The sequence below is a fragment of the Cetorhinus maximus genome, chromosome 11 (genome assembly GCF_964194155.1).
Source record: "Cetorhinus maximus chromosome 11, sCetMax3.hap1.1, whole genome shotgun sequence".
In the NCBI taxonomy this organism is placed as follows: Eukaryota; Metazoa; Chordata; class Chondrichthyes; order Lamniformes; family Cetorhinidae; genus Cetorhinus; species Cetorhinus maximus.
This window is the reverse complement of record NC_135889.1, coordinates 80,554,705-80,582,307: the sequence shown is the minus strand read 5'-3', so window position 1 is coordinate 80,582,307 and position 27,603 is coordinate 80,554,705. Positions and strand designations below refer to the sequence as shown.

Here is a 27,603-nt window from a genome sequence, read left to right as displayed (position 1 = left end):
ATGTTTAGAAATTAGTTTTCACATTTTACTTCATACCAGAACATTTATTAAATGAACATTTTTCTTGCCATTTACTTTTTGGCTTAGATTCAACATTCATAACTATCTTTCCCAAATTGACAACTTTTTGCTTGTACTCAATTTCTGCCATCTTGACATTGAGACACAGGGCAGAATTTTCCAGACCCACCACCCCTCCACTGTGGCGGATTTAATGCCAGGCGGGAGGCAATGTGCGCTCCCACCCATCATGGCGGTTTGCCATTCTTGCCAGAGGTGAAACCACTTTGCATCCTATTAATGGATGCAGATGAAGGCCCAACCTGAATCATACCCCCCTGCCCAATCATCCACGCCACCAACTGGTTTCCACGCCGGTCCAGAATACGTATGGACCAATATGGCATGCAAATGTTCGACTTACATGCAAGAAGGCCTGGGGCAGCCTGCGGACATCGGAAGGGAAGATAGAGTCCTCTAGTAGCCAGACCCTGGAACACCACGTGCAGCAGCAGGTGGGTTGAGCATCTACGACGCAGACCTTCTGACTTCAGGAAGTCCACCTTCTATTTTCAACGGTGGATCAGTTGATGTCTGAGCGCCTTTTAAAAATGGCGCCCAGATATGATGGTGGGGCACGAGCCATCCAGCCCGCCCTGCCACGAAAAACATCGGGAAACCCTGACTGCATAATTAAATAGGTAGCGTCGTGCAATATGGCGCGAATTCCCAGCAGCCTTTGCGGTGGGAAACTCTCCCCATTTCTGCCCCCGGACTTAGTTCCGAAATGGAAAATTCCGCCTATAAAATATAATCTGTAATTAAGACAATAATTACAGATTACTGCCAACCTTATATATTGGTGATAATTTCTGAGTTCACTAGCTATTTGAAAGTGTATTTTCAAAAAAAATTGATTCGCCAATTATGCCATATACAGATAGTCCTAAGGCTTAAGTATACAGTTAAACATTTGAATTAATTAACCTCATAAGCTGTGATACTCAAATGGTGTATTTCATTACTAATTAACATAATTTTTAGAATGTTTCCATCGGTTTTGATCAATGTTTACTTCAAATCAGAAATGCTGAATAGAAAAAACAAAATTACAATGTTCTAATGAATTCTACTTCACCAAATAATTCTACCTTGCCAAAAAAGTCTCCCACTGTAGTGAGTTCTCTAGTAAATTTTCAAACCATCAGTTGTAAACAGTAGCATGGTTAAAGCTAGATCCTCTCCAAGGTTTTTTTACTGCTCATTACGACTGAAGTAAATGATCTGTGAACCTCCTAAACGATTCATAAAATAACTGTCAGATATCATGACTGGATGTTTGATGTGTACTATAGAATAAAAATTACATGGCAACTGCCAAGATTCTTCCCATGACCACTCCCAGAAACCGGAATGCTGGGTCTATTTCTTTGTCTATTTCAATGTGAAGCTATTGCAGTGTAATGGAATGGATCTTCATGAGAGTCCTAAGTGAAATTAGTTAGGCAGTTTTAATCCTGTTCTCAGTGAACATAAATTCACATCACTAAACTGCCTACTCAGAATGCCATAGAGGTGCATCGCCGTGGCCAGGGTCAAGATACATCACTGAAGCTGTGTACCTGCCCTGAATTTGACTCATGCTATATCTAAATTGGGGGGGTGGGGAGGGGAGGTCAGTTACTCAGTTGGCTAGACAGCTAGCAAGTGGATGAGATTATACCTACATTGGAGGCGGTACAGCGAAGGCTCATTAAATTGGTCCCTGGGATGAGGGAGTTGTCCCAGATGAGAGGCTGAGTAAATTGGGCCTATGTTCTGTGGAGTTTAGAAGAATGCGAGGCGATCTCATTGAAACCTACAAAATTCTGAAGGGGCTTGATAGGGTAGATGCTGAGAGACTGTTTCCGCTGCTCAGGAAATCTAAAACAGTCTCAGGATAAGGGGCCAATCATTTAGGACTGAGATGAGGAGAAATTACTTCACTCAAAGGGTTAAAAGCTTTGGAGTTTTGTACCCCAGAGGATTGTGCTAGGTCCATCCCACCAACACTGGGATGAGTAGATTTTTGACCACTCAGGGAAGTAAGGGATTTGGGGAGCAGGCGGGAAAGTGGAATTGAAGCCTCAAGAGTAACCATGATTGTACTGAATGGCAGAGCAGGCCATATGGGCTACTCCTGCTCTTATTTCTTGTGTTCCTTGTGTTTAGATTAACAGCAACAGCATGGAGTTTGATCTCTGTTCCAGGGACTCAGGGCCTGCCTCCTCACCCTACTCACAGTAAAAAAAAATCACAGCACTTAGCCGTCACTTGGTGAATAATTGCCAAGGACCTGCCTTCGGGCAGAAAACTCAAAAGAAGATATTTAATCTAGGAGCGCTTGATACTCACACAAGGTACAAACCCTGGAGGTTAAAACTTGCATCCTTCAATGAGCATTTTTATTACACTGGACATAAAAATTCAGAACCATATTTTTAAAGAATACAGTTCTTGGATAATTTTGCTCATTAAAAATATCACATATCATCCTGGAACTCCTGACCTACCACCATCAGAAAAGCAATATCAGCAGAAGAACTGCAGCACTTCAAGGAAAAGGCCTATTACTGCTGCCTCCAGGAACCTAGCAATGAATGCAGCCTCGCCAGCATCATCAACATCCTGAGAATAAATTTAGAAGGGACAATATCCTAATGCATTAACCCTACCATGTAAGATTCCTGAAAACTGAAGCACATTCTCAATTTACTGACATTGATGCAGCTCCTGGCAGCCCATGACTGTAACATTCTGCATTCAATATTGCTTCCTGACTGCAGGCCACTTAATTAATAATATATACATTGTGTAATGTGTAGTTATTCAAATGTATTCAAAGCATGTATTTTACTAGGCAATTAACTAAATAGTATCAATATACACCTACAATAAATACATTGGTTCCAATAGGGCCTCAAATGATTTTGCAAGCTCTTATTTTCTTAAAATATAGAAATAAGTGTAGAGTTATATCTTAATATTTTGGCATTCCCCAATTCAGATAAACATCCTGGATAATTTTGAAAATCAAGAGCCTTTTCCTTTTGGACTCTTTTTACCACTAACCGAGGATTAATTCCATCTAGATAGCTTTACCTTAATTTATCCAAATAAAGAAATACTTCAGCTGGGAAAGTTATGGAACCATTCACCATTAGTAATTTATATTACAAAATAAAACTGAAATTACCACTAACTGCGCTACAGAGTTTGCATCATAAACACAAAAGTGTAGTTTACTTCTCAGTTAAGATTTCTCAGTCATAAACTATTTTTTCACTGTAACACATTTACAATTATAAAAAATATTGTTTACCTGGCAACTAAAAAAATCTCCAACTATTCAACATGTTGTTAGTTACTTTCTGCTAATTAAAGACTTCTTTCTCTCATATCGCTGAAGTATATGGTGGACAGGTATCAAAACCTGCAACATGAATGACTGCATCTGAGCACATTTCTGATTAAACTTTGTATGGCTATTATACAATGCTAAATTAAGTCCAGATGTATAACACATGTTATAAGTGCATGTTCACTGTCAATGTGCATATTTTTTCATTAACAATGTTACATGCAACTTGAGTTCTTCATAAAATAAAATAGGATTGTATTTAATCATAGAAACATTTTACTAAACACTGGCTCAGTGTTTCAATATTTAAATTAAAAATATAGCTCTACATGTACACATATACACAACTTCATGGACCAAACCCTACTCTACTTAGAAATTAGTTTATAGCCTTGAAGATGAATATTAGCATTCCAAAAGTGTAATTGAGAATGCTCTTCATCAAGAGATGTGTTTAACATATACATTTTACCTTGACACCAGGTATTTTCCCTGTGACCGAAATAGATATGTTCATGCAAAGCAATGATGTTCACTTGAAAGGACAAAAACATACATCAGCTGTGTTGATGAATTATTTGGGCGAAACAAACAGTATGGACCCTATGGGCAGAATTTTACACCGGTGGGATTATATGGTCCATCCAAAGTCAATGATTTTTTTAAATAGCTCGCCGCATATTGCAGCCCCACTACCGCCATGACAATGCTGCAAAATTCCGCCTTATGTTTGGGCATTCTCCATAAGCTCCTAGGAACTTGACAGTGACGTTACTCTCATTTTTAATGAAAATCCTTTACATATTTTCACTGCATGTATTTAGCAATTTTTGAATTGTTTTTTATTTGTCAATTTAGCACTTGATGGTTATCAGCCCTTTCCAGTTTTAAGCCCAAGCGCATCACAGAAGACATATCCTTGGGGAGCATCTTGTTTTACTGAACTTAGGGTAAGTTTAGTTAATATTGGCTATAATTTCAGCCAATTATATTAGATTTCTATCTTCTCAGCAAATGTTTTTCCATTTTTAGATTATATGCATAAGTAACTTGTAGTCAAATGAAGCAGAAGATCTATTAAGGCCTACTGTGAAGTCTTCATATATTCAAACAAAGTCAATGATTGCAGTAATTAATTTTAAAGAGGAATTGCATTGGTTCTCATACCACAAGTAACAAAAGGTGTACACACCTGTAAGAAATCTACTAATGTTGTATGTAAGAATTCTAAAGTATACATATATTATCTTTAATTTAAATGTCTTATCAGTGAAACCAAACTCATATTTTAGATCATGAAAGATGAGATCATTTAGTAGGATATATCAAGTGCTTATACAATTAAGAATATTTTGCCTATCCTGAATAAGTTTAATGCCTCAGTTTTTATACTGCAACATTACGAGCAATGTCATCTTTCTTCCGGATTATTTTAATTATTCTGGTAAGAAATATTCTATTAATCTGCAGGACATATTTAATGAGACCGCTACTCAGGCCTCTCCTATTCCATTCTTCTTTTCCTGGCCCTCTCTGCACTCGCAATCACACCCTGCTCTTATCTATGACACTTTTTGCTTTATTGGTCTGACTTCCTCCATCATTCTCACAGTCCTTGAACACTATGGCAGGTGCAGTGTTGCATGACAGCTTCATCAACATCAGCCCTCTCTTACTGCACACCCAACCCCCTTCTAAACAATGCATTCTTACTGAAAATAGGTCAAGTAATTTACTTCCCAAATGAAAAACACGTAGAAATTCCAAAGTACACAGGTTCTAATAAAATAAAAGTAGTGTGTAGTGCTAATTTACTAAGCTAAGCATATTTCTTTTTTTATTCTTTCACAGGGTCTGGGCATCGCTGGCTAGGCCAACATTTATTGTCCAGTCCTAATTGCCCTTGAGAAGGTGGTGGTGAACCACCTTCTTGAACTGTTGCAGGCCATGTGGTGTAGGTAAACCCACAGTGCTATTAGGGAGTGCCAAGATTTTCACCCAAATTATTGACTTAATTAATTGACTTAGCACCTTACATAATTGCTTCTTTGACTAGTTTGCCATGAAAACTAACATCACTAACTGACTTAACACCTGGTAAATGTATTGTTGCCACTAGTCATTTGAGAGGTGCTGTAAATTCCTGCTTTGGGCAAATTCAGAAAACTGGGTGCAAACTGCACTTGAAATTGCCTTGAATAGGCTACTGTTCAAGTTCCTACTAAAATTAATTGTAACCACAAGTGAAAATGTTCCCATTAACTGCGCAGTCAGTGTAACAGAACATAATCATTTTATTGCATTAAAAATATTTATTGACTTATTTAAGAGTTATTTTTATTAAAACAGCTGATTTTCTTTTTAGAAAAGCATTTTAATAAGGGTGAAGTCCTCTATCAGTGACTACGCTGGCTTTAAATCACTAAAAATAACTTTAAAAACTATACTGAATCATTTGGCAGTTTCATAATGCCCACCATGAAGCTTTGCTGGTTCCCTAGCAAATTACATATTTTTAAATATGTAAAGCTTTTCAAAATATGCCGAATGATACCTTCAAGCCTAAAAAGCAAATCAATTTGAAGAGTCTCTTCGAATGGCCACAAATCGCCATCCTCGTTATTTCGATCTGAGGGTGTGACCATGTTTGTGGGTGGGGTCAATTTCAGGCAAAATGACTATTAAACCGACACAGATCATGAAAAACTGAACTACCTGTGACCTGGCTTAGGTTTAAAATTTCCCAACCTATTGTGCTACTTCGGCCAACTTAACACGGATCCACTGACAAAACCAGTACAAACTAGAGGAAACTCCGCCTTCACATTGACATATTTTCTGCGGGAAAGCAACATGTTTGTTTTTAACAAAATGTGTCCATTTGTAAAAAAAAAATCATGCCCTCCTCTGAAGGAACTAAAGATAAGTGCAGTTATCTGTTGAATTATTCAATGGACCATCAATGGAATTGCAGTTTTATAAATATCTGATGACATTCAGATATGTTTTGCAATCATTCTTCTTTCAGCTCAGCTTTATAGAGAACGTTAACAAATGAATATTCCGAATTGTGGCCTGTTGATCCAAAGCAAAAAAAAAACACGGTCATTTTTCTCCCCCATACAAAAAGCGACTCAAATTTAGCATTTGTTTTGTTTGAAGCCTGCCCGTGCGTGTTATGAGAGGTAATTGTGCTAGAATTTTCTCGCAGCATCTCTCTGGATGACGATAGCATATGAAATGTGATGGTTTCAACATTAAATAATGCACTTAACAAACAAGCTCGCTTAACAGAAAAAGGCGGTGAGGTCAAACACTATCCATCATCCCCAGTGTTAAAAGGCACATCATCCCAGCTGAGAATTTCCTAAAATTAGAAAGGCACGGTCCCACTTGATCCCAACTTTACACATTTACATTACCGCATGTCTCTCAGGAAACGCTGCCTTGTTCAAAAAATACTTCATGGCTTGTTTCGTAAGGGGACGTGTTAGATTGAATAATTGCTTTTGAAGGATATCATATTCGACATAGCAAAAGTAAATCGGCAAAGATTCACAATGTTCAAATATCAATATAAACTCCTTCATACATGTTTTCTCGTCTTATTTATCCTATTTGGTCCCTGACCACGCCGACTTAGATAAACATCCAATGTTATTACTTCCAGGCTTCATGAATGGTTTCGTGCTAATTTGCCTAAATCATGAACCCAATCTGCAGAACCTTAACATTGCCTCAAAAACAGTGCACAAGAGAATTATAGTATTTCACTGAAAACATACACCACACTAAGACAACCATAACAGATATGGCGAATAGCAGCAATAAAATTCATCCATTACCTACAGACTGGGGGAAACATCTTCCATATTTGAGACAACTGAATTTGACAGTGGCGCTGAAAAAAACAAGGCGCTGTTTCACAACCTCGAGAACCTGACATCAAACGCGTGTCATCCCTGACCATTTTTTGCAAATATTTTGCCAACATAGTCATCCAAATGGTGGACAAAATGTACAACACTGGCAGCTCATTCAGACTATCCGAGCGGCCATCTGACATCAACGGTGCTTCAGTGCTTAAACAAACAAAAATGACTGGAAGTTGCCAGCCTGGCTCACCACACCGGTGGAAAATATGTTTACCCTGCCCCGGTACGAAGCATCTGCCTCGCCAAGGTAAAGAGAGACAAGGATGGTCGCTGGGATTCAGAGCAAAAATATTGATCAGTCTGCGGCACGATCAGCACGGGTCAGCGACAGGAAAACATCAATGTCCTTAATGAATATTCAATTCATTTGCATAAATACAGTTGTTTCTGCTTTTTTTTTTCCTTACAGTTTGTGAAGCAACGCATGTCGAACAAGGCGTCGGTCAGCGGTGGCTGCTCAGGAAAGGGGGCAACAGACTGCAGCTGTCGCCATGTTTGATGGCTTCCCCATTTCAATCGCACAGTCGGTGCGTCTCCCTGCAATATCTCCGCCCCGTTTCATCCAGCATCGACTCGGCAGCTTCCCCATCCTACCGCCCGCACACCCGCCCAAAAACACACACACACACACACACACCCTCTATAAGTCACACAGGCAAGCTTTCATCCCTAATAACTTCAAAGCAGATTTATTTCCATCCATCATTACACAGGAAAAACTCAGGTACATGAATTTGGTCATGAAATGATTCAAATGCATTAGTACGCATGATGTCATTTGTTGATAATCTAAACTATTGAGATTGTGATTTTTTTTAGTTTTATTATTAGCTTGCTTATTTCATGACCAAGTACCATACTATCATTGGTTGAAATCCATTCTCTATACAGCATAACTGTTAATCTACATGAATTTAATTTATTATTTAACTCCAATTCTATATGGAATATTGTACAATTTAACATTCAAAATGAGTCATTATTATGCTGTCGTTACGTTAACAGTTAACTATAGATATTGTTTATTTACCTTGTTTAAAACTAGATACTTTGTTGTTTCTTTCTGCTATGCTGAAAAGTTGTTCAAGTTTGCAAAAAAAAAGTGTTATTTAAAGTAAACTATGTAAATCCCATGCATTGCATCCAATTATTGAAATTACCTACTGAACTTACAAAAATATTCTAATTTTTGCCTCCGTATTTCCACTCTTCTGATTACAAGGCGCGATGTAACTGATTATTGTTATACATTACGATTTAATATTTAATAATAATTTAATCCAATTATTGTCTGTCTTCCCAAAGAAAAAGACGAAAAGAATATAAAATGCTATATGCTTACTTTTAATTTTGTGTAAATGACTTGTAGGCCAATCGTTCCATCAGTTATTTAAGTCGTTTTAAGATGCAAACCACTTTACAATTTATATGCTGTAGTACTGAGGAACCCCAGGAAGATGCATCCCAAATGCAACAGAACTCTAACATGAGTTTATTTCTTTTAGATATAAAAACTTATGCGGTTATGGATTGTCGTCATGTTGCTTTTCTTTGACAATTACTTAACGGATATAGATACATTTTTTTCTGGTATCTGCAAAATAGCTACAAGTTGAAATTTCCACCAGTGCTGTTACTTAGACTGTCCACAAGGGAAGCAGCGGCATTCTGAACTCATATCCAAATCATTCTCGAAAAGTCTCATTCAAGGGGGAAAACAACACCCAATTCCATAAAACACTGATGAATGTACTGATTGTTTTACCGTCGAACTATATGCATTTCTGCTTTAACTGCATCGTATATTGCGTGTATTCGTGACAACTTGTTCTATTATTCCCTTCCTGCTTCGTAAAATTCTAATGCTGAACAAGCTCAACCCTAAGAACCACACACACCCAAAGCCAATCTGCAATGAAAGAAAATGAATCTTCCTTAATAAATGCCTAATCTTCCCTGTCCTGTTATCCCCTTCAACGGACTCACCATACTTCCCAATGTGTTTCTTCACGAAATTTACTGTCGCAGGTTAGCTTCTGGTCTGCAATCTGTTAAAATTTTCTATGTGTCTATTTAATTTGTAAATCTGCCATCTTTAGCAAAGATGTACTGTCAATTTCATTTAGTCGACGATTGCATTTCATGCCAGTCCCTTCTTTAACATCCTGATCGCTTCCGGTCATTCATTCCTGGGTAACAATGACGCGGGATCCTCGAAGCTTTACACGCATCTCGTCCAACAGCCGTGAAGGAAATCTGCGTGTGATCTCCATGTCAACTCGTCTGGAACCTGCTTCATAAAATCCCTTATTGGTCCAAAGGACTGGGGGAGGATTGTTGAGTTACGTCCCAGTGACATAGAAACCGTACGTCCGAGACATTTGGAGCAGGTTTCACTGTGTTCTGTGCTGAGTTGTTATCGTGGAGACGGTGCTGGTCCTGATGCTGGCGGCTGTTGGTGATGGTGAAGTGATAACGAGATATATTTAAAAGGAATTACATTAATACACTGGGCGCCTTCTAACCCTACATCATTAGTCTTTGCAGAAGCATTGCAAACTCAAGTTCCAATATTTGTTTTAATAAGACTAACCCCTCCCACTTTTTTCAGTGCTCTTAAAGAAATTTGTTGTATCCTCCTCGAGGCATTTGTTCTAAAGATAGGTAAACCCAAGGGAAGCTGTGGAAAAATAAAAGCTACCTGACTCTGAGCCAGACAATGAGTAACAAAAAATAAACAGAATCAAAACATTTATGAGTTGCAGCAGTACATTCCCATCATTTGATGCTGACAGTACCTTTTTAAAGCATTATACAATTGAACAGTTCTAAAACATGAAATAAGAAGGGAAGAGTGCACTCAGTAGAGCTTATACCTCCACCCCACTTTGTTAACTCAATGCTATTACAATTATGCAGCTCTTCCTTGGGACTTTGCCCTGCCTGGTTGATGCTCTGTAACTACAAAGCTGAAAAAAAAAATATTTTTATTGAGAACTTCCATCTCACTGAGGAGGCTACTGGCCAATCCATATCCAACAACCTGCTCTGAAAACTCCGCTCATATTTTGACAGCTGTGACAAATTCCGCCACAGCAGCTGAGGCAATCCATAACTTTCTAAAACATCAACTCTCTTTTTAAAAAAAATCAATTTGTTCTGTCTCCCAATGTTAAAGGATCCTTTATAAATTCCAGGATCTGGATCTGGATCTGGATCTTCACCAAAAACTAATCAGTTCTTCCTTAGGTCATACCCTAGCTCTGTACCAGGTTTTGTTGAAATCTGTCAATTTGTTTTTGAGATATATTGTTTACAGACAGACGAACAGGGGTTTAAACGTTATCTTCGCCCACCCTCAGTGGAGGATCTAATAAGGTAAGCCCTAGGTTTAAAAATGTTTTCCTAAAGGCACACTTTCAGAAATATTTTGAACCCAATTTCCATCATGCTTATGGAGAAGTAGGAGTCAGAAGGAACCCAGCATATTAATGTGATCTATTTGAACTATTTATCATTTTTACTTCATCCACTGCCAAACACTGTCACTATCAGGGCTACCACCATTTGCCACCACAACAACCCAGCAAAGTATGCAGGAAAAGATTGAAATATTCCTATGCACAATAACATTGACATTATTATAAACACTGAAGTCAATATTCTTGCACAGCCAAGAAGTCTTCCTCTTGCAGTTTCTATCGTTCCTAGGTGCTGGTACCCCTGTGGCTTCAGCAGAGAAAGAGGAACACTGTTTATTCCCTTGCTCTGACAGCTTAGGTGCACATAGTGGACATGCTCTGGATTTTGGAGCTCATGGGGGACCCTGTTAAAGACTGCACCGATTGCACTTGTGCAGGGACATATTTGATCACCAAGGCAGAAGGCAGCATGTGGGGTTCTGCCTGGGGGAGGGCAGGGGGTCAAGGGATGAGAAATGCAAGTGCCTTGAGAAAAATCCCCACTTCTATGACCCCTTTCTCTGTTTTTCCTCCCATGGTCCGCCCACACTTCCCTTGTAGCCAAGAGCTGGAGAGCACATTGCTGTCCTTCAGTGAGGTACTGAATGGCCAAGGTGAGACTTTCCTTTATTCTAATTAAAATGTCAGGCTCAATGTGCTGGTCATTGGGAAGAAGAAGCATGCACTTGGTTGCCTGCTGCATTTGATTCTACATGCAGTTGGCCACTCATTCCATGGAATTGGACATCATGACACTCATGGCAGAAATTGACTTCTCCAATCTTTCTCTAAAGGTGTTCAGTGCCTCCGGAAATCTTGACAAAACCTAATGCATTTTCCAATGCTGCTGCAGAACTGTCCTCTTCATGGATACTCAGCGTCTGTGTCCAGCTGAGCAGAGTTTAAAGTGGTGGGGACTCTCTACTGTGTTCCCTGTCTCCAGCACCTACTGCTGCTCACATGTGATGTGCAGCTCACCCTGTGGCAACCTAGCTAACTCCCTTGGAGACCTCACCAACGTGTGCTATATCTGCACTGTTGGAGGGTGCATGTGAGTCATGTGACAGTGCTTCGTCACTGCAAGCATTTCTCTGAGGACTCCCTGCCACTTGTTCCAGCTCCTGCATCACTCTTGAAGAACCTATGTAATATAAAAGACATGAATTAGAACTGACATGAGGAAATGTTGAAAGTTAACACTGTGCAGATCTTCACATTCCAGTTAGTGGTGACAGCAGTTCAACAGGAGGGACTGTAATGCATCAGCTGGCAGTGTGATATCGAATTCTGTCACCAAGTATGTGGGAGACCCCCATCTCTCTATCAGCAATGTCCATTAAATCTCCCACCCTAATGATGACCAAGGCTTCCTCTTCTGCTGCAGTCAGGGCGGCCATAAATTTTGGGTCGCCATTGTTCCTTGTCTCTCACTGAGTTGTGCGTTTTCTTTTTCTGCAAGGAAAGTAGAGAGTTATCAGCATGAGAAATGTAAAGTATGGAGCGAATAGAATGACAAGCTTTGCCAAGGGTGACGGTGAGAGGTGGGTGTGAGATGACACTATGATGAGGGCGAGTGTGAGTGTTCATATGGGGATGTGAGGAGGTGCCTCGAGAGAGAGGATTGTGTGGAGCTGCATGATGTGTTGGTCTGAGGGGTACAGTACAGGGGAATGTTGGAGAAGTGAGAATGTCAGGAATGGCACCTGCACTGGGGCACATCTCCCTTCTCCTGCCATATGAGATCAATGAACTCTTGAGGCACTGTATCCAGTTTATAGGAGACCATGCCTGCTTGTTCTATGAGGCTGACCTCTTCTTCCTGTCCAGGAGAAACAGCACTTCTCTGTGGGCCCTCACAGCCTCCAGTATCACCTCCAGGGAAGAATCAGAGAATCAGGGAACAGCCTTCCTACGTCTCACTTCCATTCTTTTCCTTTCTGAAGTCTACGGGCAGAATTTTATGGCATTGTTGTAGCGGGGGAAGGGCTGCAAAATGCAGTGAGCCATTCAAAAGTCTATTGGCTTCGGAGGGACGGTAAAATCCCACTGGCGTAAAATTCTACCGTACAAAACCAACACAGGATTCAGCCACTCTGATAACTGCCAAGCCCCTTTAAATAGAATTGTTTCCATTGACATGTGCCCACATTCTGATTAAACAGCTATGGCAAAGCCCACTCTAACAATAATTGCATTTGTGACTCACTGCTGCCTCCCCCCCCCCCCCCCCCTCCCTCACCACTGCAGGAAGATCAGTTTCGTTGGGCTGAATCTTCCGGTTGGCGTGCGGCAGAGGGCCCAACACGCCGACGGGTAAAATGACGCACGATGATGTCGGGTGTGCATCCTGACATCATCGTGCGTCATCTCAATATTTCATTCAGTGGGCATGCACTGGAGGCAACTGCGCACCCGCCGAAATGTCAACGGTCTATTAAGGCCATTAAGGAAGTAACTAAAGTGGTTCAGAACACTGGCAAAAAGCCCAAACAGCCTTCGCGCTTTTCAGGAAACCTCATTCACGGGCGGGATGAGGTTTCCTGAAGCTTTTATAAAATAAATACATAAATTTTCCCACCTTTACAAACATGTCCCAACTCATGTGACACAGTCACATGAGGGGACATGTTTGAATAATTATTTTAAGTCTATTCTTTATTAATTCTCATAAGCATTCAATCTCCCTGAGGTAGCTCCGTTCCTCAGGGAGATTGCTGTGCTCTTTTGTGCACAGGCCCCTCTTCTCCCCGCCTGCAAAGATAGCACTGAGCACTACCAGCATTACGCTGGGTGGGCCTTAATTGGCCTGCCCGCATAAAATAGAGGCGTGCAGCTCATCGCAGGCAGCGATCAGCTCCGTGCCTGCCCCCGCCCACTCCCACCCAGCCCACCCGCCACAGGAAAAATCCAGGCAATTAAAATTCTAGCCAATATGTCCTTCTTGAAGTCTGATGCTTTGAACTGAATGTAGTATTGGTGTAAATTTTCCAAAATTCGCTAGATTCTGGAAAGGTTCCATCACACTGGAGGGTAGCAAATGTAACCCCTCTATTTCAAGAAGGGAGGGAGGCAGAAAAGAGTAAACTATAGGCCAGTTAGCTTGACGTCTGTCATGGGGGCATTGGGCACTTAGAAAATCTCAAGGTAATCGAGAAGAATCAACATGGTTTTGTGAAAAGAAAATCATGTTTAATCAATTTAATGGAGTTCTTTGAAGAAATAACATGCACTGTGGATAAAGGGAAGCCTGGAGATGTACTGTACTTGGATTTACAGAAGGCGTTTGATAAATGGACACATCAAAGGTTATTGCAGAAAATAAACTCATGGTGTAGGGGGTAACAATTAATATGGATAGAAGATTGGCTAGCTGGCAGAAAACAGAGAGTATGCATAAATGGGTGTTTTTCTGATGGGCAAGATGCAACAAGTGGAGTCCCAAAGGGGCCTGTGCTGGGATCTCAACTTTTTACAATTTTTATCAATGACTTAGATGAGGGCAGCGAAGACATGGTAGCTAAATTTGCAGATAACACAAAGATAGGTAGGAAAGTATATTGTGAAGCGGAATAAAGAGGGTGCAGACAGATATGGATAGGTTGAGTGAGTGTGCAAAAATCTGGCAGATGGAGTATAATGTAGGAAAATGTGAAGTTATTCACTTTGGCAGGAAAAATAAAAAAGCAGAATATAACTTAAATGGAGAATGACTGCAAAATTCCAAGGTGCAGAGGGATCCAGGTGTTCTATTGCATGATTAACAAAATGTTAGTATACACGTACATCAAGTAATTAAAAAGGCTAACGGAATGCTAGTCTTTATTACGAGAGGAATTGAACATAAAAGTAAGGATGTTATATGGGGCATTGGTGAGACCACATCTCAAATATTGTGTGCAGTTTTGGTCTCTTTATTTAAGGAAGGATATAAAGGCATTGGAGATGGTTCAAAAGAGGTTTACTAGATTGATACTTGGAATGAGCGTGTTCTCTTAAGTGGAAAGGTTGGACAGACTGGGTTTGTTTCCACTGGAGTTTAGAAGAATGAGGGGTGACTTGATTGAGGTATATAAGATCCTGAACGCTCTGGACAAGGTGGACGTGGAAAGGATGTTTCCTCTTGTGGGTGAGTCCAGAACTAGGGGGCACTGTTTTAAAATTAGGGGACATAGATGAGGAGGAATCTTTTCTCTCAGAGGGTCGTGCGACTTTGGAACTCTGCCTCAGAAGGCGGTGGAGGCGGGGTCATTGAATATTTTTAAGATGGAGGTGGATAGATTCTTGTTAGGCAAGGGAATCAAAGGTTATTGGGGGTAGATAGGAATGTGAAATTCAAAAGGCAAACACATCAGCCATGATCTTATTGAATGCTTGAGGGGCCAAATGGCCTATTTCTGCTCCTATTTTGCCTGTTTGAATGTATTCCAGATGGTTTCAAACCAGAGCTTTATACAACAGTAATAGAACTTCCAGTCCTTTGTATTCCAGTCCTCTTCAGATAAAAGGCCAACATTCCATGAGCCTTTTAAATTATTTTTTGCACCAATCCACTTGCTTTCACTGCTTCTTGTACTTGGAACCCCAAATCTCTTGTCTCATTAACAGTTCCTATCTTCTCATCATTTAGAAAATATTTTGATCTGCCTTTCTTAATGGATGACCACACACAGATTTGCCTACTCACCTAACCAATCAATGTCCTTTGCAACTTTATGCTTCTATCTTCACTACTTACTGTGCCACCTAACACAGTGTCATTAGCAAATGTGGACGTATATCTCTCCATTCCTTCATCTAAGTGGAACCTTGTTGAATTCTTTCTGGAAGTCTATATAAATGGCATCCAGAGATGCCACTTAATTGACCATACAAGTTACCTTCTCAAAAAATTCAACTAGATTCATTGTATATGACTTCCCTTTAGAAATCCATGCTGGCCTTCTCTGGTCAGTTCATATTTGTCCAAATGCTCAATTGCTCTGACCTCTATGACAGATTTGAGTAACTTGCCCACCACAGATATTAGGTCAATCAATCTATAATTTTCTAGTTTATCTCTCTTACATATCTTAATTAGTGAAGTGACATTGGCAATTTTCCAATCCAAAAGAATAATTCCTGAATTGAGGGGTTTTTGGGAAGGTAATTATGTGTGAACAATTTTCTCACCAATAATTTTAATGCCCTGAGGTTTAAACCATTGAGTCCTGGAACTTTGTCTATCTTTAATACTATTTGTTTCTTCATCATCATGTTTTACTTACACAAAATCTATTTAGTACCTCCCATTGATTTCTTGTTGTTTCCCTTCTAGCATTTTATCTTCATCCTCTACTGAGTAGACTGATACAACATAACTATTTAATAAGCATGCCATTTCCTGATTTCCAATTATAGTATCACCTCTAATATAAAATAAAAACAGAAAACGCTGGTAAAACTCAGCAGGTCTGGCAGCATCTCCTGTTTTGGCACAGCCAATGGTAAATGCTGAATTGTTCAAATCCCAAAGGGAAGCTTGAAACAACTGCCACAACTTGTTTTGCAATTTGTATAAATTTTGAGATGCGTGCCTTGAATTCAGCAGTAATACGACCACCAAATCTTATAGGTTTTTACAAAACTAGTTTAGACATTTATTAACAAGAAAAATGATTTTTAAGCACATACATATGTCTACAAATTACTACTATAATAACTTCTAAATCTCCTACTTAACCTGATTCCCAGTTACACTTTTGTTAAGGCAACAGTAAGACACATAGATTTTAAAAGGCCCAGGCAAGGTGACACACAATACCCTGAACCAGTTGAATTCAAAGTGAGTTTTCTTAACTTCAGCTCTTTGAGAACAGCAGCTTGAGGCATAGATGCTGAAGGCTTTTCACACTTACTGAATTACACATGTAGAGCTCCTGCGCTTTAAAGTTATTGTTATGGCACAGCAGGTGGTAAATGCTAAGCTGCCGAAATCCCAAAGGGAAACTTGAAACAGCTGCCACAACTGTTTTGCAATTTGTATATTTATTTCGAGGTACATGCCTTGAATTCAGTAGTAATAAAACCACCGAGTCTTATCAGTTTTTCACAAAACTAAATTAACGGTTGGCGGGCAAGCGAAAAAGCCAAGCAGCCTTTGCATTTTTTTGGAAACCTCATCCACGGGCAGGATGAGGTTTCCAAAAGCAAATAAAAATAAAGTAAAAGCTTTATTTTTTCATTAAAAATATGTCCCTGTTCATGTGACATGATGGGTCATGTTTTATTACATTTTTATTTTCTTTAATTTTTAAAATATCTCTTCAACCCCCGAGGCAGCTCCGTGCCTCAGGGAGATTATGCAGTGCTCAGTCAAGTGCATGAGTGAAGTTCACACTTGGCCCACTCACCCTCCTCCCACCCCCCGTACAACAGCGCTCAGTGCTGCCACTCTTGTATCATACTGAGCAGGCCTTAAATGGCCTGCCAGTGTGAAATTGTGGTGCAGTGCCAATCGCTTCCTAACTGTCCCCGCCCGTTCCCACCGATCCTGCATGTCAAGTGCAAAATTCTTCCCACTGTTCTTTAACTTCTTCTGGCTAGGTGTAACATTTCACCCTCTCTTTTGAATTCAAACTACTCTGGTTTATTTAAAAATGAAAATGTTCCCTTTACACCACACATTCTAAAACGTCATCCATGTTTACCTATTTAGCATTTCAAACCTAGCTTCTCTTCTTACATCAAAGCTTTCAGACCAGCTGTCTTTAATTCAATCAAGTCCCCCCAACCCCCATACGCACACAAACACGCGCGCACACACACACAGACACAGACCCCACTATTACTCTACACTAAATTCCAAATAACATTATGAAATTTATTATATCTTCCTTACAGTTATGTGCAGGCCTTGTATTCGACCAAGACTTTTTTTGGACAACTCCCACGGTTCATTCATAGTTTTATCAGTTAGTAGCTCTGCCCAGCTTGTCGTTCTCACTTTCTGCCTCATATGTTCAAAGTCAGCCTTACTGATATGTAAATCCTTGGTTCATGACTCACTTAGCTCCTCAAACCTAATATTGAATTATATCATATTATAGTCAATGTTAGCGAAATGTTCCTTTACTGTTAAATTATTGACTACATGAGCACACTGCTCATTATTAACTCTAAGATGGCTTGATTTTTTTGTTGGTTCAAGAACGTATTGTTTCGGGAAATTGTTCTGAATACAATCGAGACATTTGTTGCTTTTGGGATTCGAGCTGTTTTGCTTCCCCCGATCTGTGTGAAATTTAAAACCTGGTCATTATATTACATAGCTGTTTTTGGTGCCTTTAGATGGTCATGAAAGGCACGATATAATTGTCAGTATTTCTTTCTTTGATTGAGGGATAAATGTCTCCCCTGATCTTTTTAAATGGTAGTATGAGGTATTATATGTCCACCTGAGCAGAGTAGATGGGGTGTCAATTTAACATCCTATTTGAAAAATGGCACATATAACAATGCAGCATTCCCTCAATACTGAAATGAAGTGTCAGACTAGATTATATGTTCAAGTCCTGCAGCAATAATTAAGTTCATGACTTTCTGATTCAGAAGCAAGAGTGCTGTTATTGAATCAAGCTGATACCTGATAACATAATGTAAGCATGATACAATCCTTTGTCCATATAGGATTCGCTCCCTGGACACAAGCCACAGGCACTCTGCACAAGTACCTGTAAGTATCTACATGAACCAATAGAAGGTGGCAGTGCTACCTTTAAAATTACCGCAATTCCTTTTTAATGCAAAGGATAAAAGTGTAGGCCAGAGTCAAGAATATTATCATACTGTTCACTTTTCATATTTCATAATTGTCAGAATGTTACTATTTTACAATTGTTCATGGCATAAGTTGATGACCTAATCATACTTGATTGGATTTTAGAAGGACTGCAATTCTACGAGTCTTAATGGTCAATTGGAAGGAATTGAATGTTGAATTGATTAGATTTTTCTGTTGTTAATAAGTGATCGGAGTAATGTGGTCATGGAAACTCTGTCTTGTTTATTTGTAACAATACAACCACAAACCCAGCCTAATGGGCCAGCCTGATCCGGCAGCAGTCAATTACAAGCCATAGACCAGGGCAACAGAGACCAAGGTAAGGAATGCTTTACTAGACATGCAGGTATCTCAAAACTAATAATTCCATCAAACACATTTGCCAGGATAAAGGAAGGGGTTATCCTGAAAATCTGAACATCAGTGCTCAACATGAGCTGGACATAGGGCAATCTAATTATCAAATCAAGTGAGAAAAGAGGGATTGTCTCACCAGACAAGCAAGCATCAGGCGGGGCTTGCGAAAGGCAGGGGGATCGACATAAGAGGAGGATAGCCCGATGATCAGGAAGGAACGGATAGTCTAGTCAATCACCAGAAGATGTGGAGAGATGGGATGATGGCGGAGTAACTAACCGATGGAGTTTGTTCCCACTCAGAAGCAAACTCAAAAGACCTGAGTAAGCACATTGTTGTACTGCTAATTCGCTGAGTGACCACTAAAAGGGTTACTGTGTTTCACCAGAATACTTTGTTTTTGTCTGATTCATCATGGCCTGAACCTAAACTAATTGGGACCTTTTAAGGTCCTTACAAAGAGACTGTGCCGCCCTCCTCAGTTGAGACCTTATTGCCAGTGCTTGTCTCTGACATGAATGGATGCTCAGACTGCTGCAATACAGGCTTTGAGCTGCATTGTTCCCTCCTCAATGGAGAGGCTCACAGAAGAGGTAGCTCAAGTTAGAGATGGAAATAGTGTCTGCCTTTGCACGAGCCACTCTTGTCATAGAGTATGAAAACCGGCAGATTTATAGCTCAAGAGGCTGGGAGAATTGTTTTAAATCTGTGCCATGGTTTTCGGCCATACTGCCAGTGGAAACAGTTACTCAGTTAGTTATTTACTCAATTAAAATTTGAATTTTAAGAAGGGTCTTAAAGGAGGAAAGTGTGTTTGAGAGCTGAAGAGGTGTGGGTGAAGTCCAGAGCTTGGAGCTTAATTGAAGGCATGGCCACCAATGGTGGAGCAATTATGATTGGGAGTGTGTAAGAGGACAGATTTAGAGGTGTGCAGATATCTCGGAGGGTTGCGGGGTTGGTGGTGATTACGGATATAGGGAGGGGAAAAGTCACAAAGGTACTTGAAAACAAGGATAAGCATTTTAAAACCAAGCCATTGCTTGACCAGGAGTCAATGTAGGCCAGCCAGCAGAGGAGTGTTAGGGGAATCAGACTTGCTGCAAATTAAGACAAAGACAGCAGAGTTTTGGATGACCTCAAGTTTATAGAGGGTAGAACTTGGGAGACCTGCCAAAAGTACATTGAAATAGTCGAGCCTAGAGGTAATAAAGGCATGGATGAGAGTTTCAACAGGTGAGCTGAGACAGGGCCAAAGTCAAGCATGTTATGGAGGTGGAAATAGGTGGTCTTAGAGATGGCACGAACATGACATTGAAAGCTCACCTCAGGATCAAATGTGACACCAAGGTTGCAGACAAACTGGCTTAACCTCAGGCTGTTGCCAGGAAGAGGGATGGATTTAGTGGTTAGGGAATGGAATTTGGAGTGGAGAACAAAATCAATGGCTTCAATCTTCCCAATATTTATTTGGATTAAGTTTCTGCTCATCTCGTATTGGATCTCGGATAAACAGTCAATTTAACAAAGCGGAGGAGTTGAGAGAAGTGGTGGTAAAGTAGAGCTGAGTGTGGTCAGTGTACATGTGAAAACTAACATCATGCCTTTGGTTGATGTCACCAAGGCGCAGCAAATAGATGAGAAATAAGAGGGGCCAGATTAAACTTTGGGGGACACCAGAGGTAACGGAGTGGGGACAGGAACACAAACCACTGCAAGTGATTCTCTTGCTTTGGTTATTATATGAATATCAATGGAACCAAGAGATCTGTCCCACCTTGCTGGATGACAGTGGAGAGGCATTGGAGGAGGATGATATGGTCACCCTTGTCATAGGCTGTAGACAGGTCAAGAAGGATAAGGAGGAAAACGTATCCCATTGTCACAGACATGTAGGATGTCAGGTACAGCCTGAAACTGAAGATAAAGTAATCTAGAAAGTGAGAATAAAAGAAAAATAGTAAAAGATAGTAGAAATGATGTATGCAACACCTATGGATCTTGGGCACTGGAACAAGCCCGAGAAATTTTAAAACAGATTAAATGAAGGGGTAGTCCCTTTATGGGTAACTAATGAGCATTTATTGAATCTCTCACGACACAAGAATCATGACTTGACCGGTTGCCAGCTCAGGGGTTTAACACGTGTACGTAGAATGAATGTTGAATGTATAGTGAATAGTAATATGCTAATAGGCTTTGTATTAGTAATACCTGTCATACCTATGTCAATGACATAACCCAGGCAAGACGCCCACAGTGACTGCTGGTATGGGACCCCAGCCATGGGGCCCATTTGCACAACTACAAATGGACTTTATACAAATGCCTAAATGTATGGAATATAATTATGTTTTAGTTCTAGTATGTTTGTTCTCGCGATGGGTGGAGGCGTATCCCACCCGACGAAATGATGCTGTTGTTGTTGTAAAATTGTTGTTCATTTTACTGCTAAAGTGATAAAGGAACTGTTGAAGGCCTTACAATGCAATCATCACCTTTCCTGCCCATACCACCCCCAATCTACTGGAGCGGTGGAAAGACAAAATGGTATTCTGAAAAACAAACTAGCTAAATTATGTGAAGAAACCAGTTTGAAAGGGCCTGAAGCTCTACCCTTGGTGCTCATGACTATGCGCTTTCACCTTAACTGTCTCAAGAGCTTGCATATATATGTAGTAGAAGCTCAGAAAAAGCCCACCATTGAAGATTGCCATCAGTACCAGCCCGGGGATCTAGTCCTAGTAAAGACCTTCAGGAGAAAGAACTGTTTGGAACCTCGATGGGAAGGGCCTTTCCAAGTCCTGCTCACCACCCATATGGTCGTGCAGGTTGAAGGACGCCCTTGTGGATCCACGCATCGCACGTCAAGCGGACGCTGACCTCGGACAGAAGTGCTTGTGCAGGAACTTTAACTGAGCCGTCAGAATGCTGACTCTGATTTGGATCCTGTCCTGCATGGTCCTTGCAGGGGCATGGACTACCAATTCTGCGGTTCAACGAATGCAGGCCGTAGCCTCGCAAGTTAATCGAACTAAATGTTGGATTTGTACTCATTTTCCTCTATGCAAAACAGCAGCTGAATTGCATGAGAGGGTGGAAAGGACCCTACCTTGTGCTGCTAACAACTCGAGCGGCCCTGAAGATTAAAGGGAAGGAAGATTGGGTCCATGCCACTCGTTGTAAAAAAACATTGTCCGGCAGTCCTATAACCGTTGTTACCAGAGAACTAATTTGCATTATGTATCGGATACTGCCTTTTGCTATATTCTGTCTTTTTGCTATATTTTGTGGGGTGTACCCAAAGGATTCTCACCCCAACACCTTTTTGTCTTTATGCCGTGCCTATGCTAGACAAGTAGGATAGGGCGCCTGTTGGATATGTGCCCAGACTCCCCAACATGGGGATGAGTCAAACACCTATCAGGCAAAACCAATGACTGAGGAAGAAGTGAAGGATCTCACAAATTTCCACACCCAGTCAGATGATGCAGAATCCAATATGTTCAAGGGATGGTTCCATCGCTCTCCACCTGCTAATGGGTGGAACTATACAGATCATGAGATAAGAATCAAGCCTCCTCAGGAGCCGATAAACGCCACCTGTTGGTGTTCGAACCTTGCAACCGGTACCTATAGCCTCGGAAACAGTAGTTGCGAAAACAGCATATCTACTAGCCCTGGTAGTTATGACCCTCAAAATCCTCTAAATGGTACGTTCTGGGTTTGTGGGGAAAAAGCATACCCCTGGCTGCCTGGGATGTTGCAATTATCTTCCTTCTTTAATCAAGATATCGGAAGTTTGGGCAAGGGCGCTACCGCTCCCACCTGGAGTGGTTGCTGCTACCTAGCATATTTGAATCCCTATCTTCGCTATATAAGTAAATTAGATATTCACCCGCATCGGCGTCTACATCGCCGTGACATCTCGGAATCTGAACGATTCTGGATGATTGCTATCCCCTCTTATGGAGCTGCTCGTAATTCCCGAGAGATTATCAACCTGGCAGCTGCACTTGAAAAATTTTCTAATTCAACGGCTGATGCTTTGATTGAGACACAGAAACAGGTTTCAGCTACCACTACTGAAATGATAGCCCTACACCTGACCGCCTTACAAAATAGAATGGCCCTTGATTTCCTCCTAGCTGAAAAAGGTGGCACTTGTGCCATGATAAGTTCAGAGTGCTGCACTTATGTGCCTGATGTTTCTGAGAACATTACTAACTTGGGACGGCATGTTATGGATAAAGTGCAAGAAATAAAGAAAGTTGAGGAAAGACTGAGTAATTTTTATAACAAGGACTCTTGGTGGGCTATAGTAATGGGGTGGTTCTCCGGTTGGAGAAGTTGGCTGCTGTATGTTTTAATTGGGTTGGTCATAGCATGTGTTATAGGGTGTTGTGCATGTGTTGCTCTGCGAATTTGCTGTTCCCATGTTATTAACAGTGTCTCTACTGGATTAGGCGGTGCCCCAATTGTTCCCCAAATGATGCGCACTGGCCCCAGTGAAGCCCACTGGTGAGGAGAGAAGGTTTACCCTGCCAGAGATCAGCCTTTTCCTTATGGTTATGAACCCCCAAATGATAATGAAGATACTATTCCTCATTGGTATTAATCTAGAAGATTAACAAGGAGGGATTGTGGGAGAATAAAATACATCTACAGGATAACAAAGGGTTAAATGGTTAAACCATAGTGGAATACTACAACAAAGTGTCCTTGCGCCAGTACGTCAAGTAATAGACAAACTCGCTCTGTCAGCTATTGTGGAGGATTGAAAACAAGCACATGAGGCAGGGTCTAGTCACGCTATCTGTTGTCTGTCCAGATGACTAATCGCCAGATGGGCTACTCAAGGCTTTTGTGTAACTACTCAAGGTTCTGTGTAATTATAAACTAAGATAGAACAATTGTATGCATGCCAAAGATAAAAATTTCAATGTTATTAATTACTAAGGGTCAAGCAGCTTTGTAATTTGCATGACCTCTGTTACGCACGCTTTTGCTATAACTATGCGTGTACTCTGATTTTTCCTCAGAGTGCCGGCTAGCTCTGTTGTATGCTGCTGGGCTCTCCGTGATATCACGATTCAATAAAGGCTTCCGAGACAAACCTCCTGGGTCTGAGTGTTCACTCCATTTTCCGCGACAGAGAGATAGTTGGGCTTTCACCTGATGACTCATACTTCAGAAGCAAGCAACAGCAGAGGGTAGAATCAAGGGCAGTAGTGGAAAGCTTGTATTGTAGGGCAAAGAACTCTCTAAGCTCTGCTCAGCTCAAAGGAGAAGCTATATCCCGAGAACCATCAATGAAAAGAAGGATTATTGAGCAGCAGCAGAAAGTGTGCGACATACTGACTGGCGTTCCAAGAACATTGTTCACTATTGCTGATAGATTGCAGGAGACTACCTCAAACATGAATGGGCCATTGCGATGATGTCTTCCTCCATGAATAGAATGGTCAACTGCATAGTGCATCAAACACAGCAATTGAAGAGCGCATGCAGTCCTTGAACAAGGACCTGCAGTCTGAATGCCACCTGAAATAAGATGAATGATTCTCTAGCCTTGGCTCGGCAGCAAACCACTGACCTATCTGCAACAGGGTGCTCTCCAGTACGGCGGTAGTAGGGAAGTACAGCTGGGCCACAAGAGGGATGATGGTGAAAGGGGATATGGAAGTGGGGTTGTCGTTCAAAGCATTTCTCACCCATTGCTTCCACTCCAGTCAGTCAGTCAGTATCTGGCATGCTGCCTCATGTACCAATGGCCGAGTCTGTTCTTGTGCATGTGCATGTAAAGCAGTCTTTGAAAGCGATGCCATGGATTCCAAAACCCAGAGAATGTCAGCCAAGAGCAACTCAACAGTCAGGGCAGGGATGTGAGCAGCCTGCCTCAACCACTGCTGAAACCATAGGGGCTGGATCACAAAAAGCTATAGGAAAAGGAAGAGCAAAGATTTGTAGCTACATAAGAATGTGCACATGGTGCGTTACACATTTTGTATTATTAAGTATCTTTTCTTCTTTTATGCATCTAATGCACAAAATACCATGTTGGCCATTCTTGGTTATTGGCTGTTAGTTGGCATCTTGTTTTTCATTTGTTTGATGATGAATACAAAGACCTGAATTTTCAGTGACCAGTTGATGCTTGTGAAAGGAATGCTTGGTTATTTGCAGGAGTTTATTACATTAATGGCTTGTGTGGTGGGGTGGGGAAGGGAGTGCGGTGAGGAGGTGAGAAGTTGTTTTTGCAGGAGGTTGCAAGATAGGTGTACTGGTGGAACCTGTGAACCTTGAAATAATCATCACTCTGTGCAGCAATGTACACCACTCATGATGCATTACCCTCATGATCTTCAATCTCCTCAATTTCATGCTTGTCTTCCTCCTCTTTGGCATCCTCCAAAGAGACTTTGCCCTCTGCAGGTCCAAATTTCACTGTTGGGCAATGGTGTCTAGAGTGCAGCACACCACAACCATTCTGGTGATCCTAGCTACTACTTACTGAAGAACATCTCCAGGTCTGTCCAGCTACCTAAACTGCATCTCTAGCATTCTGATTGCTTGATCAATGACACAGCTGGCTTTCATTGTAGCGATCATGGGCCTCATTCTTGGGTTTTAGAAAAAAACAGCCAGTAAATCTGCTTCCAAGTACAAAGATGTCTGGAAGGGTGGACTGCAGCATGACAAATGGGTCATGGCATCTTCCTGGGAAGCTTGCGCACATCTGCATAAAGATCTTTCTGTGATGTCACACCAGCCATACATTGATGGAGTGGAACCCTTGCAGTTAATGAATACTCCAGGGTGATCCATGGGTGCCTGACTTTCCATGTGTGTCCCGTTGATGGCGCCCTGCACCTGTGTGAATTCAGCCAGAGCTGCAAATCCGAACACTCAATCATTCTGCATGGCGTAATCACAGGCAAAGTTGACCTCATTACAGCCTTGCTTCAAACATGGACAAAATAGCTCAACTCCCGAGGTGAGGTGAGAGTGACTGCCCTTGACATCAAGGCAGCATTTGACCGAGCATGGCATCATGGAGCCCTAGCAAAACTGGTGTCAATGGGAATCAGGGGGAAAACTCTGCCAGTTGCAGTCATACCTAATACAAAGGAAGATGGTTGTGTTTGTTGGAGGTCAATCATCTCAGTTCCAGGTCATCACTGCAGGAATTCCTCCTAGGCCCAACCATCTTCAACTGCTTCATCAATGACCTTCCTTCCATCATAAGGTCAGAAGTGGGGATGTTCGCTGATGATCACACAATGTTCAGCACCATTCATGACTCCTCGGATACTGAAGCAGTCCAAGCCCAAATGCAGCAAGAGCTGGACAAAGTCCAGGCTTGGGTTGACAAGTGGCAAGTAACATTCGCACCATGTAAGTGCCAGGCAATGATCATTTCCAACAAGAGAGAATCTAACCATCTCCCCTTGACATTCAATGGCAATGCCATTGCTGAATCCCCCACTGTCAACATCCTCAGGGTTACAATTGACCAGAAACTGAACTGAACTAGCCATATAAATACTGTAGTTACAAGGGCAGGTCAGGGACTGGGAATCCTGCGGCAAGTAATCACTTCCAGTGGCTCCCCACTCCACCCCAAAGCCTGTCCACCATCTACAAGGCACAAATCAGGAGTGTGATGGGATACTCCCCACTTGCCTGGATGGGTGCAGCTCCAACAACATTCAAGAAGCTCAACACCATCTAGGACAAAGTAGCTTGCTTGATTGGCACCCCACCCACAAACATTCACTCCCTCCACCACCGATGCACAGTGGCAACAATGTGTACGATCTACATGATTCACTATAGGAACTCACCAAGACTGCTCAGACAGTACCTTTCAAATGCATGACCACTACCACCTAGAAGGACAAGGGCAGCAGATACATGGGAACACCACCACCTGGAAGTTCCCCTCCAAGCCACACACCATCCTGACTTGAAAATGTATTACCATTCCTTCACTGCTGCTGGGTCAAAATCCTGGAACTCCCTCCCTAACAGCACTGTGGGTATAACTATACCACATGGACTGCAGCAGTTCAAGAAGGCAGCTCACCACCACCTTCTCAAGCGCAATTAGGGAAGGACAATAAATGCTGGCCTAGCCAGCAAAGCCCAAATCCCATGAACGAATATTTTTAAAAAAATCACTGGCCCTGGCAAACACTTGTCAATGCATTTGTGTGTGGCAACTGGAAGATCCTGCACCTGTCTTCAGCAGAACCCTGGAAAGATGCAAAGGCAAAAAAGCTGATGGTGCTGGTGACTTTGATAGCCACTGGTAAATGGAGCCACCAGGTCTAGCTGGCTGCAGGTCTTCTTCCAGTAGGCTGCAAATGTCTGTCACCACCTAATGCAACACCCAGGACTCTGGAGACACTGGTGTTCTGATATGTCAAGGAAGATTCTTCTTTGCCTGGTTATTCTGTGTGCCAGTGATGGCCCCGTGCAAGTGGCTGCACACTGCAGTTCCCTTCTCATCTGTGAAGCTCCAGGTATGTGGCTAGCAGGCTGCTGCTGGCACTGTTTTTGGAGCTCATTGTTAATAGGATGTACATTGGTTGGTGAAGTCAAAACTAAGACCAGAGCCTTTCTTTGCTG

At 41.5% G+C, this 27,603-nt stretch overlaps 1 protein-coding gene across 1 annotated transcript in view; it reads right to left on the bottom strand.

Annotated features, from left to right (window-relative positions):
* scn1laa (sodium channel, voltage-gated, type I-like, alpha) overlaps positions 1-7,855 on the bottom strand; it is a 246,724-nt gene extending 238,869 nt beyond the window's left edge. Inside the window, exon 1 of the mRNA XM_078552303.1 lies at positions 7,743-7,855. The gene's annotated coding sequence lies outside the window, so the exon portion shown is untranslated. The remainder of the gene's footprint in view (positions 1-7,742) is intronic.
* Between the last annotated feature and the right edge of the window lie 19,748 nt (positions 7,856-27,603).